At 39.1% G+C, this 9,625-nt stretch overlaps 4 pseudogenes; all 4 read right to left on the reverse strand.

Annotated features, from left to right (window-relative positions):
• Nucleotides 1-2,348: 2,348 nt before the first annotated feature.
• LOC149151809 (putative inositol transporter 2 pseudogene) lies at nucleotides 2,349-3,370 on the reverse strand (annotated as a pseudogene).
• Nucleotide 3,371: 1 nt separating this feature from the next.
• On the reverse strand, nucleotides 3,372-4,407 carry LOC149151810 (putative vacuolar membrane protein YML018C; annotated as a pseudogene).
• A 3,161-nt stretch (nucleotides 4,408-7,568) lies between these two features.
• Nucleotides 7,569-8,590, reverse strand: LOC149151811 (putative inositol transporter 2 pseudogene; annotated as a pseudogene).
• Nucleotides 8,566-9,625, reverse strand: LOC149151812 (putative vacuolar membrane protein YML018C; annotated as a pseudogene).

Genomic DNA, 9,625 nt, shown 5'->3' on the forward strand with positions numbered 1-9,625 from the left:
ACCTAAAAATTAAAAGTAATACACCCTATCCTATTCTCCTTATAGAAGCAGGTCTTTCCCCTATTGAGAACCTAGCTATGATTAGGTTTCTGTTGTACAAGCACAAACTCAATAACATAGATGAACATAGACTTCCTAAGCTAGCTTTAAATTCCAGCCAAAACCACCTAAGGCTCAATCGAGGGTGGCATAAAGACACAAGGGCCTAGTTAAACTATTGGGAGATCAACGAGAATGATGCATTGCAAAACATAAATAACATTAAAGATATTGTTACTTCTAAGTTTAAAGAAAAAATGTGGTGTGAGAAAGATTTAGCGGCTAAAAGAAAATTAAGTTATTATAAGAAGGTCATCAACCCCATCCTAGAAGATCAAAATTATCTCTCTATTTTAACTAGCTCAAAGAAGAAAATTAATATAGCAAAGATTAGAACAAATTCTCATGAGCTCCATTGTGAAACAGGTCGTTGGGCAATTCCTAAAACACCATGGATGGAAAGGATCTGCCATATATGTGAGAATATGAACATCGAGGATGAAAACCACTTCCTCTTAGAGTGCCCCGCGTACGACCACATTATATCTTAGTTTCACAATCTTTGTTACAATACTGACCTTCCTAGCCTTTTACAATGTCAAAATTATAGTGAGCTCGAGAGGCTTCTCTCCAAGTTTTTTGAGCATAGAAATAAAATCTTAAATCAAAATAAATAATCTGTTTCTTTAGGTACGATAGAACTGTTATCTCAAAATCAGGCCCTGGAAGGCTACAGACCAGGAAGACTTCAAGTAATTGTTTCAAACTAATCTTTTAGCTAAGGCTTAGCCTCCTTAGCCTGAGAGGGCTCTCTCAAAGGATTAAAGATTTTGTGATTATGATTAAGATGGCTAACTCTTTGTGAAACAAATAGGAATGAGGCTGGTGAAATCAAAATTAACAAGCATCCATTGGGCTTATGGAGTCATATGTCATTTAGCATTAACAGTAGAATTGGCTTTGCATGAAATCAAGGCATTCAGATTTCAATATAGAGTACACCAAACACAAAAGGACAGTCTATGAGTATATGAAGGAAATTAGAACACTGCAAGTGATTTCTAAGTAATCAAATACTCATAATACTGTAGACAACATGAAAAGATAACAAGAGGAATTCATACATTGAAGTCTATATGATTCTTGAGCAGCAGAAGCCAGTACTATATTACCAAAAGAAACAGAGTCTTTACATAAGCTTAACAACAGAGCTTTTTTACATAAACTTCCAACCCTTTTTACATTTCCCTTTCTCCTATTTATAAAGTTCTTCCACCTGACTGAGATTCCTCCTCAAACCTGAGGGGAACTCGAAATCTATTTCTAATGACACCTGTTCAACTTTTAACTGTCTATTTAATGTAACAAATTGTAACTAGAGTTTCTAGAGATCTAAATCAAGTAGGAGTCTAACTCCTTATTATGCTAATAATAGTCTTGATTACAATCATTCTCGTTCTTTGACATCTGGTCCCTTTTTAGTTTGGCTGTGGTGAATGTTCAAGACTCCATGCTGGTCTTCAATGTCACATCTTCTCCATTTCCCTGAAACATAGGAAACCACCCTTGTTTATCGGTCTTTGGTTTGCTTCAAAATGTTCGAATCCAAAGTAGCATGTCCTTTATCTTTGATTATCCAAAATATAACAGATGGCCACGTCCTTGATGTGCTATCCACCTCTTTTATGTGTAAAGGTAAAAGCTCTTCCATGCTCTCTGACATATCTTGGACTGTGGTAAATGTGCTCACTTTATGACAAAAAGTTTAGAGATTGGATTCGAATTCATGTTTCCTCCACCTGTCTTGACCTTGTTGAAAGTTGATAGCTTCAGATGATCCCTTGTAGATATTCCCTTTTCAAAATTCCCGCTTATATTTCAAAACCGGTTGACTGAGATTGGATTGTGTAGCTTCAACAGTTTCGTAGCACACTACGAAACTGCTATGCATTATGTGTATCTACCAGCAGTTTCGTAGCGTGCTATGAAACTGCTGTGTAATCACAAAACACAGCCTAACACATAAATCCGACTGACTTGAGCCTTTATTCTTGAGTTGTTTCTTTATCTGCCTTGTAGCTGCTTAAAACTGAATGCAAAGGCCCTTTTTAACTCTTAAACACCACATTCCTCTTCAGAGATAGTTGCTTTACCTCTACTGGAACAGACATTGCAGTTGCAATTTCCTCCTTCCGATTTCTGCTGAGATCCAGAAATGACTCAATCAAATCACCGTCCAGGAAACTTTTTTGCATCCACAATCTTCCTTTCATTGCTAAATGATCGCCACTGTTCATGGCTTAAGCACCCTACTCCCTTATACCTGTGTGAAAACAAAATCTCTTCAAAGTCGTTTGGGATGTCATGAAAGTGCCAATGGTTACAATCATAGTGAGAAATGTTTGCACCACTTATCAAATTAGAAACCCAATTTGCTGTCGCAGCCAGACCTCCCCAGATACCTCGGTACCTCAAAGGATAAATCTCAGAGTTTATGACCCAAGGAAGTGTTCCCATGCAAGGAGCAAAGAAAATAATGTACAGTGCCAGTCCAAGAACAGCCAACCACCATACTGGCTTAGGAATCCTCGGGTAAACCATGGTCGAGAATCACTTTCATAAACATGCTTCATTGTTGAATTTGACAGTAAACAGGCTCCTGGCAACAATTGGTTACCTTCAGATGCACCGAATTCACAATCAGGGCTGGCCTGGTATTTAGGCATTGCATACAGTCCCATGTTGCACTTGTTGAAATGTTTTGTGGACATTGGTAACCTGAAAATTGTTGGATTGTTTTCCTGCTTACTAAAGGAGAACTATCTGTAGTTATGTGGAATACAATATTTAATAGGACTAGTGATGTAATTACTCCAAGCAAACTGGAAATAAGAAGTTTTCGTCTTCCAAATCTGTCAATGAGGTAGATCGCCAAAATAGAGCCAAGAGCATTCAAGCCTGAAGTTATTAGAGACAACAACAGAGCAACTATGTTGGACGCAAATCCAACCAATTGTACAATGGTAGGACTGTAGTACATGACAGTGTTGATGCCAACAATTTGTTGAAATATTTGAATTACACAACCTGCAATAATTGCATATTTCACTTCTTTTACCTTCCATAATTGACTGAACTGAATTTTTTGTGAAGGCCCGTGCAACTCAATTTCTCGCTCAACAGATTGCTTGAGCTCTTGAATTTCATTTTCAAGATCCTCAGGGGAATGTATCCTCTTCATGATGGCGATTGCCTCTGCTTCCCTTTTCTTTATGGCTTGTAATTCTTCTTCAAGCGTGATTGAACAAGAATCCTCGAATTGCATTGCCATATCAGGAACCCAGCTTCTTCGAACATTGTTCTGAAAGATTTGCAATCACAAATCCTGCAAATACCATGTCAGCTATCATGGCAAGAGGAATAGCGAGAGACATTCCCAATATCGCAACTAGAGGTGTTGTCCACACCACAGATAGTGCCCAGAAGTAGTCTGCAAGAACGCTTCCTATGAAGCCATTTGCAATCAACACTTCATCCACTTTAGCAGAGGTTGGAATGCTAAACTTCAGCTCAATGCCAATAGCAGCTAAAGGCCATACTGGCCACCAAAGAGCGAGTAAAGTGAATAACCCAATATAGCCAAAAATCTTTTGCACATCAGCCTTCTCGTCTTCAACACCCGTGAGTTTTTTTTAACATTACAGTGAATAAGCCATAATAAACTGCTGAAGAAGTCCAAATATATCTCCCACAATTGAGGGTTCGTCATTCAAAGAATTACTTTGAACGGCATCATCAGCAGCTCATGTCTTTCCAAGAGTGGTCATGGCTACTCCAGCCATACTCACACATACTGCAACGACTTTTGCAATATTGAGGGAATCCTGGTTAAACAGTGCTCCAAAGAAGAGTGTGAATAGCACTGAAGTTGAAGATAAGATGGTTGTGCTTGCCACACTTGTTCTTGCCAAGGCTGCATTAGAAGAATACTCTTTGATATATGTACACCAAGGTTACGGTGAACCCCTGAACATTCGATGCAAAGTAACACACCAAGGTTCAGTGAAGCTCGGTCTGGTTCAGGTGAACCACAATCTGCACAAACATTATTTCTAGGAACCTTTCTAAAGAGCTCAAGGGGCTCTCCAGCTTGCCATGTGTCCTGAAACCCTGCAAACCTCTGCCCGAATGGTCACAATGTCCTAGAAGATTACAATTCTGTAATGCATTGTCTTCAGGTATTGTGTGATCAAAATCAGAAGGGCTGCCCAATGAGCTGCTCTCACTGGCTGTGCGTTGATGTCCACTGCTCATTGGACTACAAGGTAGCTTCTGCTCTGGCATTTGAGAACACAGAAGTGAAGCCATTACTCCTGTTATTTTCTCAATCCAATCCATATGATCTATTGCACTCTCTGCTTGGCGGTGATCAATTTTATTTTCCAGCTGTCATCTGTAAGGGGTGCCATTTGACCCAGCAATACCAATTTTGTCCATATCTTGAGAAATATAAGCCCAAAAGCCCAATCTTGAAAGAAAACTAAACTCGGACTAACACTAAACCTTTACAATCAAAATGATGTGAACAATTTAGAAATTGTTTCTTAGGTGATAACAGGTGGCTCCACTTGGGATAGTGTGCCCCTGTGGTACACTAAGAACATGCAGGTCCAGTGCTTTGTCCTCTTTATAACAAACATAGATTTGCTTGACAAGCATCCCCTTCAAGCTTCTTGGGCCTTCACCTCGGGCTTAAGCTTGATGATCACTGTAGGAGAAAGAAATCTACATCTACTGAAAAATGCTCAGTTAACCTTGAGCTTATTTGCATTTTCCTACCTACCTACCCTATCAATTCAAACTTCTTTCGGCTCAATCAATGTGAAATTTCCAATGTAGCCAATCATTTGTCTTATTTGATATTTGAGTTTTTTGACTACATTGGAGTTCAGAGCCACTATGATATTGTGATGACCACTACCACTAAAATTGCCTGTGATCTTCATAGAAAAACTGAAACACTGGAGAGTAAAACTCTTCCAAGTATTTAGCTATAGGATCCCAGAATAAATGATCAGCTTGATGGTTCTCGTAACTTTCTGGTTGTGCCAACTGATCTTCATTAACAATGTATTCTTCCTTAATCACGAAAGAGAAAGGAAGCAACACCCTCTCCTTGTGTTCTAACATAGAAACCTTTTGAAAAGAATGATTATGACCATGAAGACTATATGATTGAATTTTACCTTGTAAACCTTCAATGTCTTTCTCAATGTTCTTAGCAACTTCATCCAAAAATTTCATCTTATCTTCTGTCTTGTATTCAAATGATTTTAAATATGAAGACAAGGACAAAGAAAAATTTTCATCTATTTCTTCATTAATATGATCATCATTCCATTGTTTGAAACCTCGAACTGAAGGAGAGTTTGCCACCAACTCTGATCTATCTATCCATTCCTCCAAAAACATAAACCAAAAGTCTTCAAATGACTTAATGGATTTGGGAGGAAAGCTTTCAATCCACTGTTTGCATTTCCCTTGAAATGAATCATAGAACAACATAATGCAAACATCTTCATGTTTAACTCTAAGAAGCTCAATAAAATCACAGAACTCAGATAGATGCTTCAAAGTTAAACTCAAATCTTCTCCATTGAATTTTGGACCATTCCTTAGAAAATATGCATCCTTGGGAAAATGATTTGGGAAACCATGAATTCCTGAAAAATATGCATCTGGGTCTTTCATAATTCCAGTGGAATCACCATGAATCTATGAATTTAGAATTCTTCAACAATGGAGTCGCCAAGGTAGATTGCAGCCTCGAAAAGTCTTCTGAGCTCCTGCTACCTTCAGAAGTTCAGTCTCTTGTTTTTCGAGAATGAATAATTTTCAGGCTCCCGGCAGACGCACCAAAATGTTATCTCAAAATCAAGCCCTGGAAGGCTGCAGACCAAGAAGACTTCAAGTAACTGTTTCAAACCAATCTTTTAGCTAAGGCTTAGCCTCCTTAGCCTGAGAGGGCTCTCTCAAAGGATTAAAGATTTTGTTACTATGATTAAGATGGCTAACTCTTTGTGAAACAAATAGGAATGAGGCTGGTGAAATGAAAATTAACAAGCATCCATTGGGCTTATGGAGTCATATGTCATTTAGCATTAACAGTAGAATTGGCTTTGCAATGAAATCAAGGCATTCAGATTTCAATATAGAGTACACCAAACACAAAAGGACAGTCTATGAGTATATGAAGGAAATTAGAACACTGCAAGTGATTTCTAAGTAATCAAATACTCATAATACTGTAGACAACATGAAAAGATAACAAGAGGAATTCATACATTGAAGTCTATATGATTCTTGAGCAGCAGAAGCCAGTACTATATTACCAAAAGAAACAGAGTCTTTACATAAGCTTAACAACAGAGCTTTTTTACATAAACTTCCAACCCTTTTTACATTTCCCTTTCTCCTATTTATAAAGTTCTTCCACCTGACTGAGATTCCTCCTCAAACCTGAGGGGAACTCGAAATCTATTTCTAATGACACCTGTTCAAATTTTAACTGTCTATATAATGTAACAAACTTTAACTAGAGTTTCTAGAGATCTAAATCAAGTAGGAGTCTAACTCCTTATTATGCTAATAATAGTCTTGATTACAATCATTCTCGTTCTTTGACATCTGGTACCTTTTTAGTTTGGTTGTGGTGAATGTTCAAGACTCCATGCTGGTCTTCAATGTCACATCTTCTCCATTTCCCTGAAACATAGGAAACCACCCTTGTTTATCGATCTTTGGTTTGCTTCAAAATGTTCGAATCCAAAGTAGCATGTCCTTTATCTTTGATTATCCAAAATATAACAGATGGCCACGTCCTTGATGTGTTGTCCACCTCTTTTATGTGTAAAGGTAAAAGCTCTTCCATGCTGCCTGACATATCTTGGACTGTAGTAAATGTGCTCACTTTATGACAAAAAGTTTAGAGCTTGGATTCGAATTCATGTTTCCTCCACCTGTCTTGACCTTGTTGAAAGTTGATAGCTTCAAATGATCCCTTGTAGATATTCCCTTTTCAAAATTACAGCTTATATTTCAAAACCGGTTGATTGAGATTGGATTGTGTAGCTTCAGCAGTTTCGTAGCGCGCTACAAAACTGCTGTGCATTATGTGTATCTACCAGCAGTTTCGTAGAGCACTACGAAACTGCTGTGTAATCACAAAACACAGCCTAACATCTAAATCCGAATGACTTGAGCCTTTATTCTTGAGTTGTTTCTTTATCTGCCCTGTAGCTGCTCAAAACTGAATGCAAAGGCCCTTTTTAACTCTTAAACACCACATTCCTCTTTAGAGATAGTTGCTTTACCTCTACTGGAACAGACATTGCAGTTGCAATTTCCTCCTTCCGATTTCTGTTGAGATCCAGAAATGACTCAATCAAATCACCGTCCAGGAAACTTTTTTGCATCCACAGTCTTCCTTTCATTTCTAAATGATCACCACTGTTCATGGCTTAAGCACCCTACTCCCTTATACCTGTGTGAAAACAAAATCTCTTCAAAGCCGTTTGGGATGTCATGAAAGTGCCAATGGTTACAGTCATAGTGAGAAATGTTTGCACCACTTATCAAATTAGAAACCCAATTTGCTGTTGCAGCCAGACCTCCCCAGATACCTTGGTACCTCAAAGGATAAATCTCAGAGTTGATGACCCAAGGAAGTGTTCCCATGCCAGGAGCAAAGAAAATAATGTACAGTGCCAGTCCAAGAACAGCCAGCCACCATACTGGCTTAGGCATCCTCGGGTAAACCATGGTCGAGAATCACTTTCACAAACATGCTTCACTGTTGAATTTGACAGTAAACAGGCTCCTGGAAACAACTGGTTACCTTCAGATGCACAGAATTCACAATCAGGGCTGGGCTGGTCTTTAGGCATTGCATACAGTCCCATGTTGCACTTGTTGAAATGTATTGTGGACATTGGTAACCTGAAAATTGTTGGATTGTTTTCCTGCTTAGTAAAGGAGAACTATCTGTAGTTATGTGGAACACAATAGTTAATAGGACTAGTGATGTAATTACTCCAAGCAAACTGGAAATAAGAAGTTTTCGTCTTCCAAATCTGTCAATGAGGTAGATCGCCAAAATAGAGCCAAGAACATTCAAGCCTAAAGTTATTAGAGACAACAACAGAGCAACTGTGTTGGACGCAAATCCAGCCAATTGTACAATGGTAGGGCTGTAGTACATGACAGTGTTGATGCCAACAATTTGTTGAAATATTTGAATTCCACAACCTGAAATAAGTGCATATTTCACTTCTTTTACCTTCCATAATTGACTGAACTGAATTTTTTGTGAAGGCCCGTGCAACTCAATTTCTTGCTCAATAGATTACTTGAGCTCTTGAATTTCATTTTCAAGATCATCAGGGGAATGTATGCTCTTCATGATGGCGATTGCCTCTGCTTCCCTTTTCTTTATGGCTTGTAATTCTTCTTCAAGCGTGATTGAACAAGAATCCTCGAATTGCATTTCCATATCAGGAACCCAGCTGCTTCGAACATTGATCTGAAAGATTTGCAATCACAAATCCTGCAAATACCATGTCAGCTATCATGGCAAGAGGAGCGAGAGACATTCCTAATGTCGCAACTAGAGGTGTTGTCCACACCACAGATAGTGCCCAGAAGTAGTCCGCAAGAACGCTTCCTATGAAGCCATTTGCAATCAACACTTCATCCACTTTAGCAGAGGTTGGAATGCTAAACTTCGGCTCAATGCCAATAGCAGCTAAAGGCCATACTGGCCACCAAAGAGCGAGTAAAGTGAATAACCCAATATAGCCAAAAATCTTTTGCACATCAGCCTTCTCGCCTTCAGCACCCGTGAGTTTTTTTTTAACATTACAGTGAATAAGCCATAACAAACTGCTGAAAGAAGTCCAAATATATCTCCCACAATTGAGGGTTCGACATTCAAAGAATTACTTTGAACGGCATCATCAGCAGCTCATGTCTTTCCAAGAGTGGTCATGGCTACTCCAGCCATACTCACACATACTGCAACGACTTTTGCGATATTGAGGGAATCATGGTTAAACAGTGCTCCAAAGAAGAGTCTGAATAGTGCCGAAGTTGAAGATAAGATGGATGTGCTTGCCACACTTGTTCTTGCCAAGGCTGCATTAGAAGAATACTCTTTGATATATGTACACCAAGGTTACGGTGAACCCCTGAACATTCGATGCAAAGCAACACACCAAGGTTCAGTGAGGCTCGGTCTGGTTCAGGTGAACCACAATCTGCACAAACATTATTTCTAGGAACCTTTCTAAAGAGCTCAAGGGGCTCTCCAACTTGCCATGTGTCCTGAGACCCTGCAAATCTCTGCCCGAATGGTCACAATGTCCTTGAAGATTACAATATGTAATGCATTGTCTTCAGGTATTGTGTGATCAAAATCAGAAGGGCTGCCCAATGAGCTGCTCTCACTGGCTGTGCATTGATGTCCACTGCTCATTGGATTACAAGGCAGCGTCTGCTCTGGCATTTGAGAACACAGAAGTGAAGCCAT

The sequence above is a fragment of the Pinus tabuliformis genome, chromosome 9 (assembly GCF_031772625.1).
Source record: "Pinus tabuliformis cultivar Carrire ecotype Pingquan chromosome 9, CPIR1, whole genome shotgun sequence".
In the NCBI taxonomy this organism is placed as follows: Eukaryota; Viridiplantae; Streptophyta; class Pinopsida; order Pinales; family Pinaceae; genus Pinus; species Pinus tabuliformis.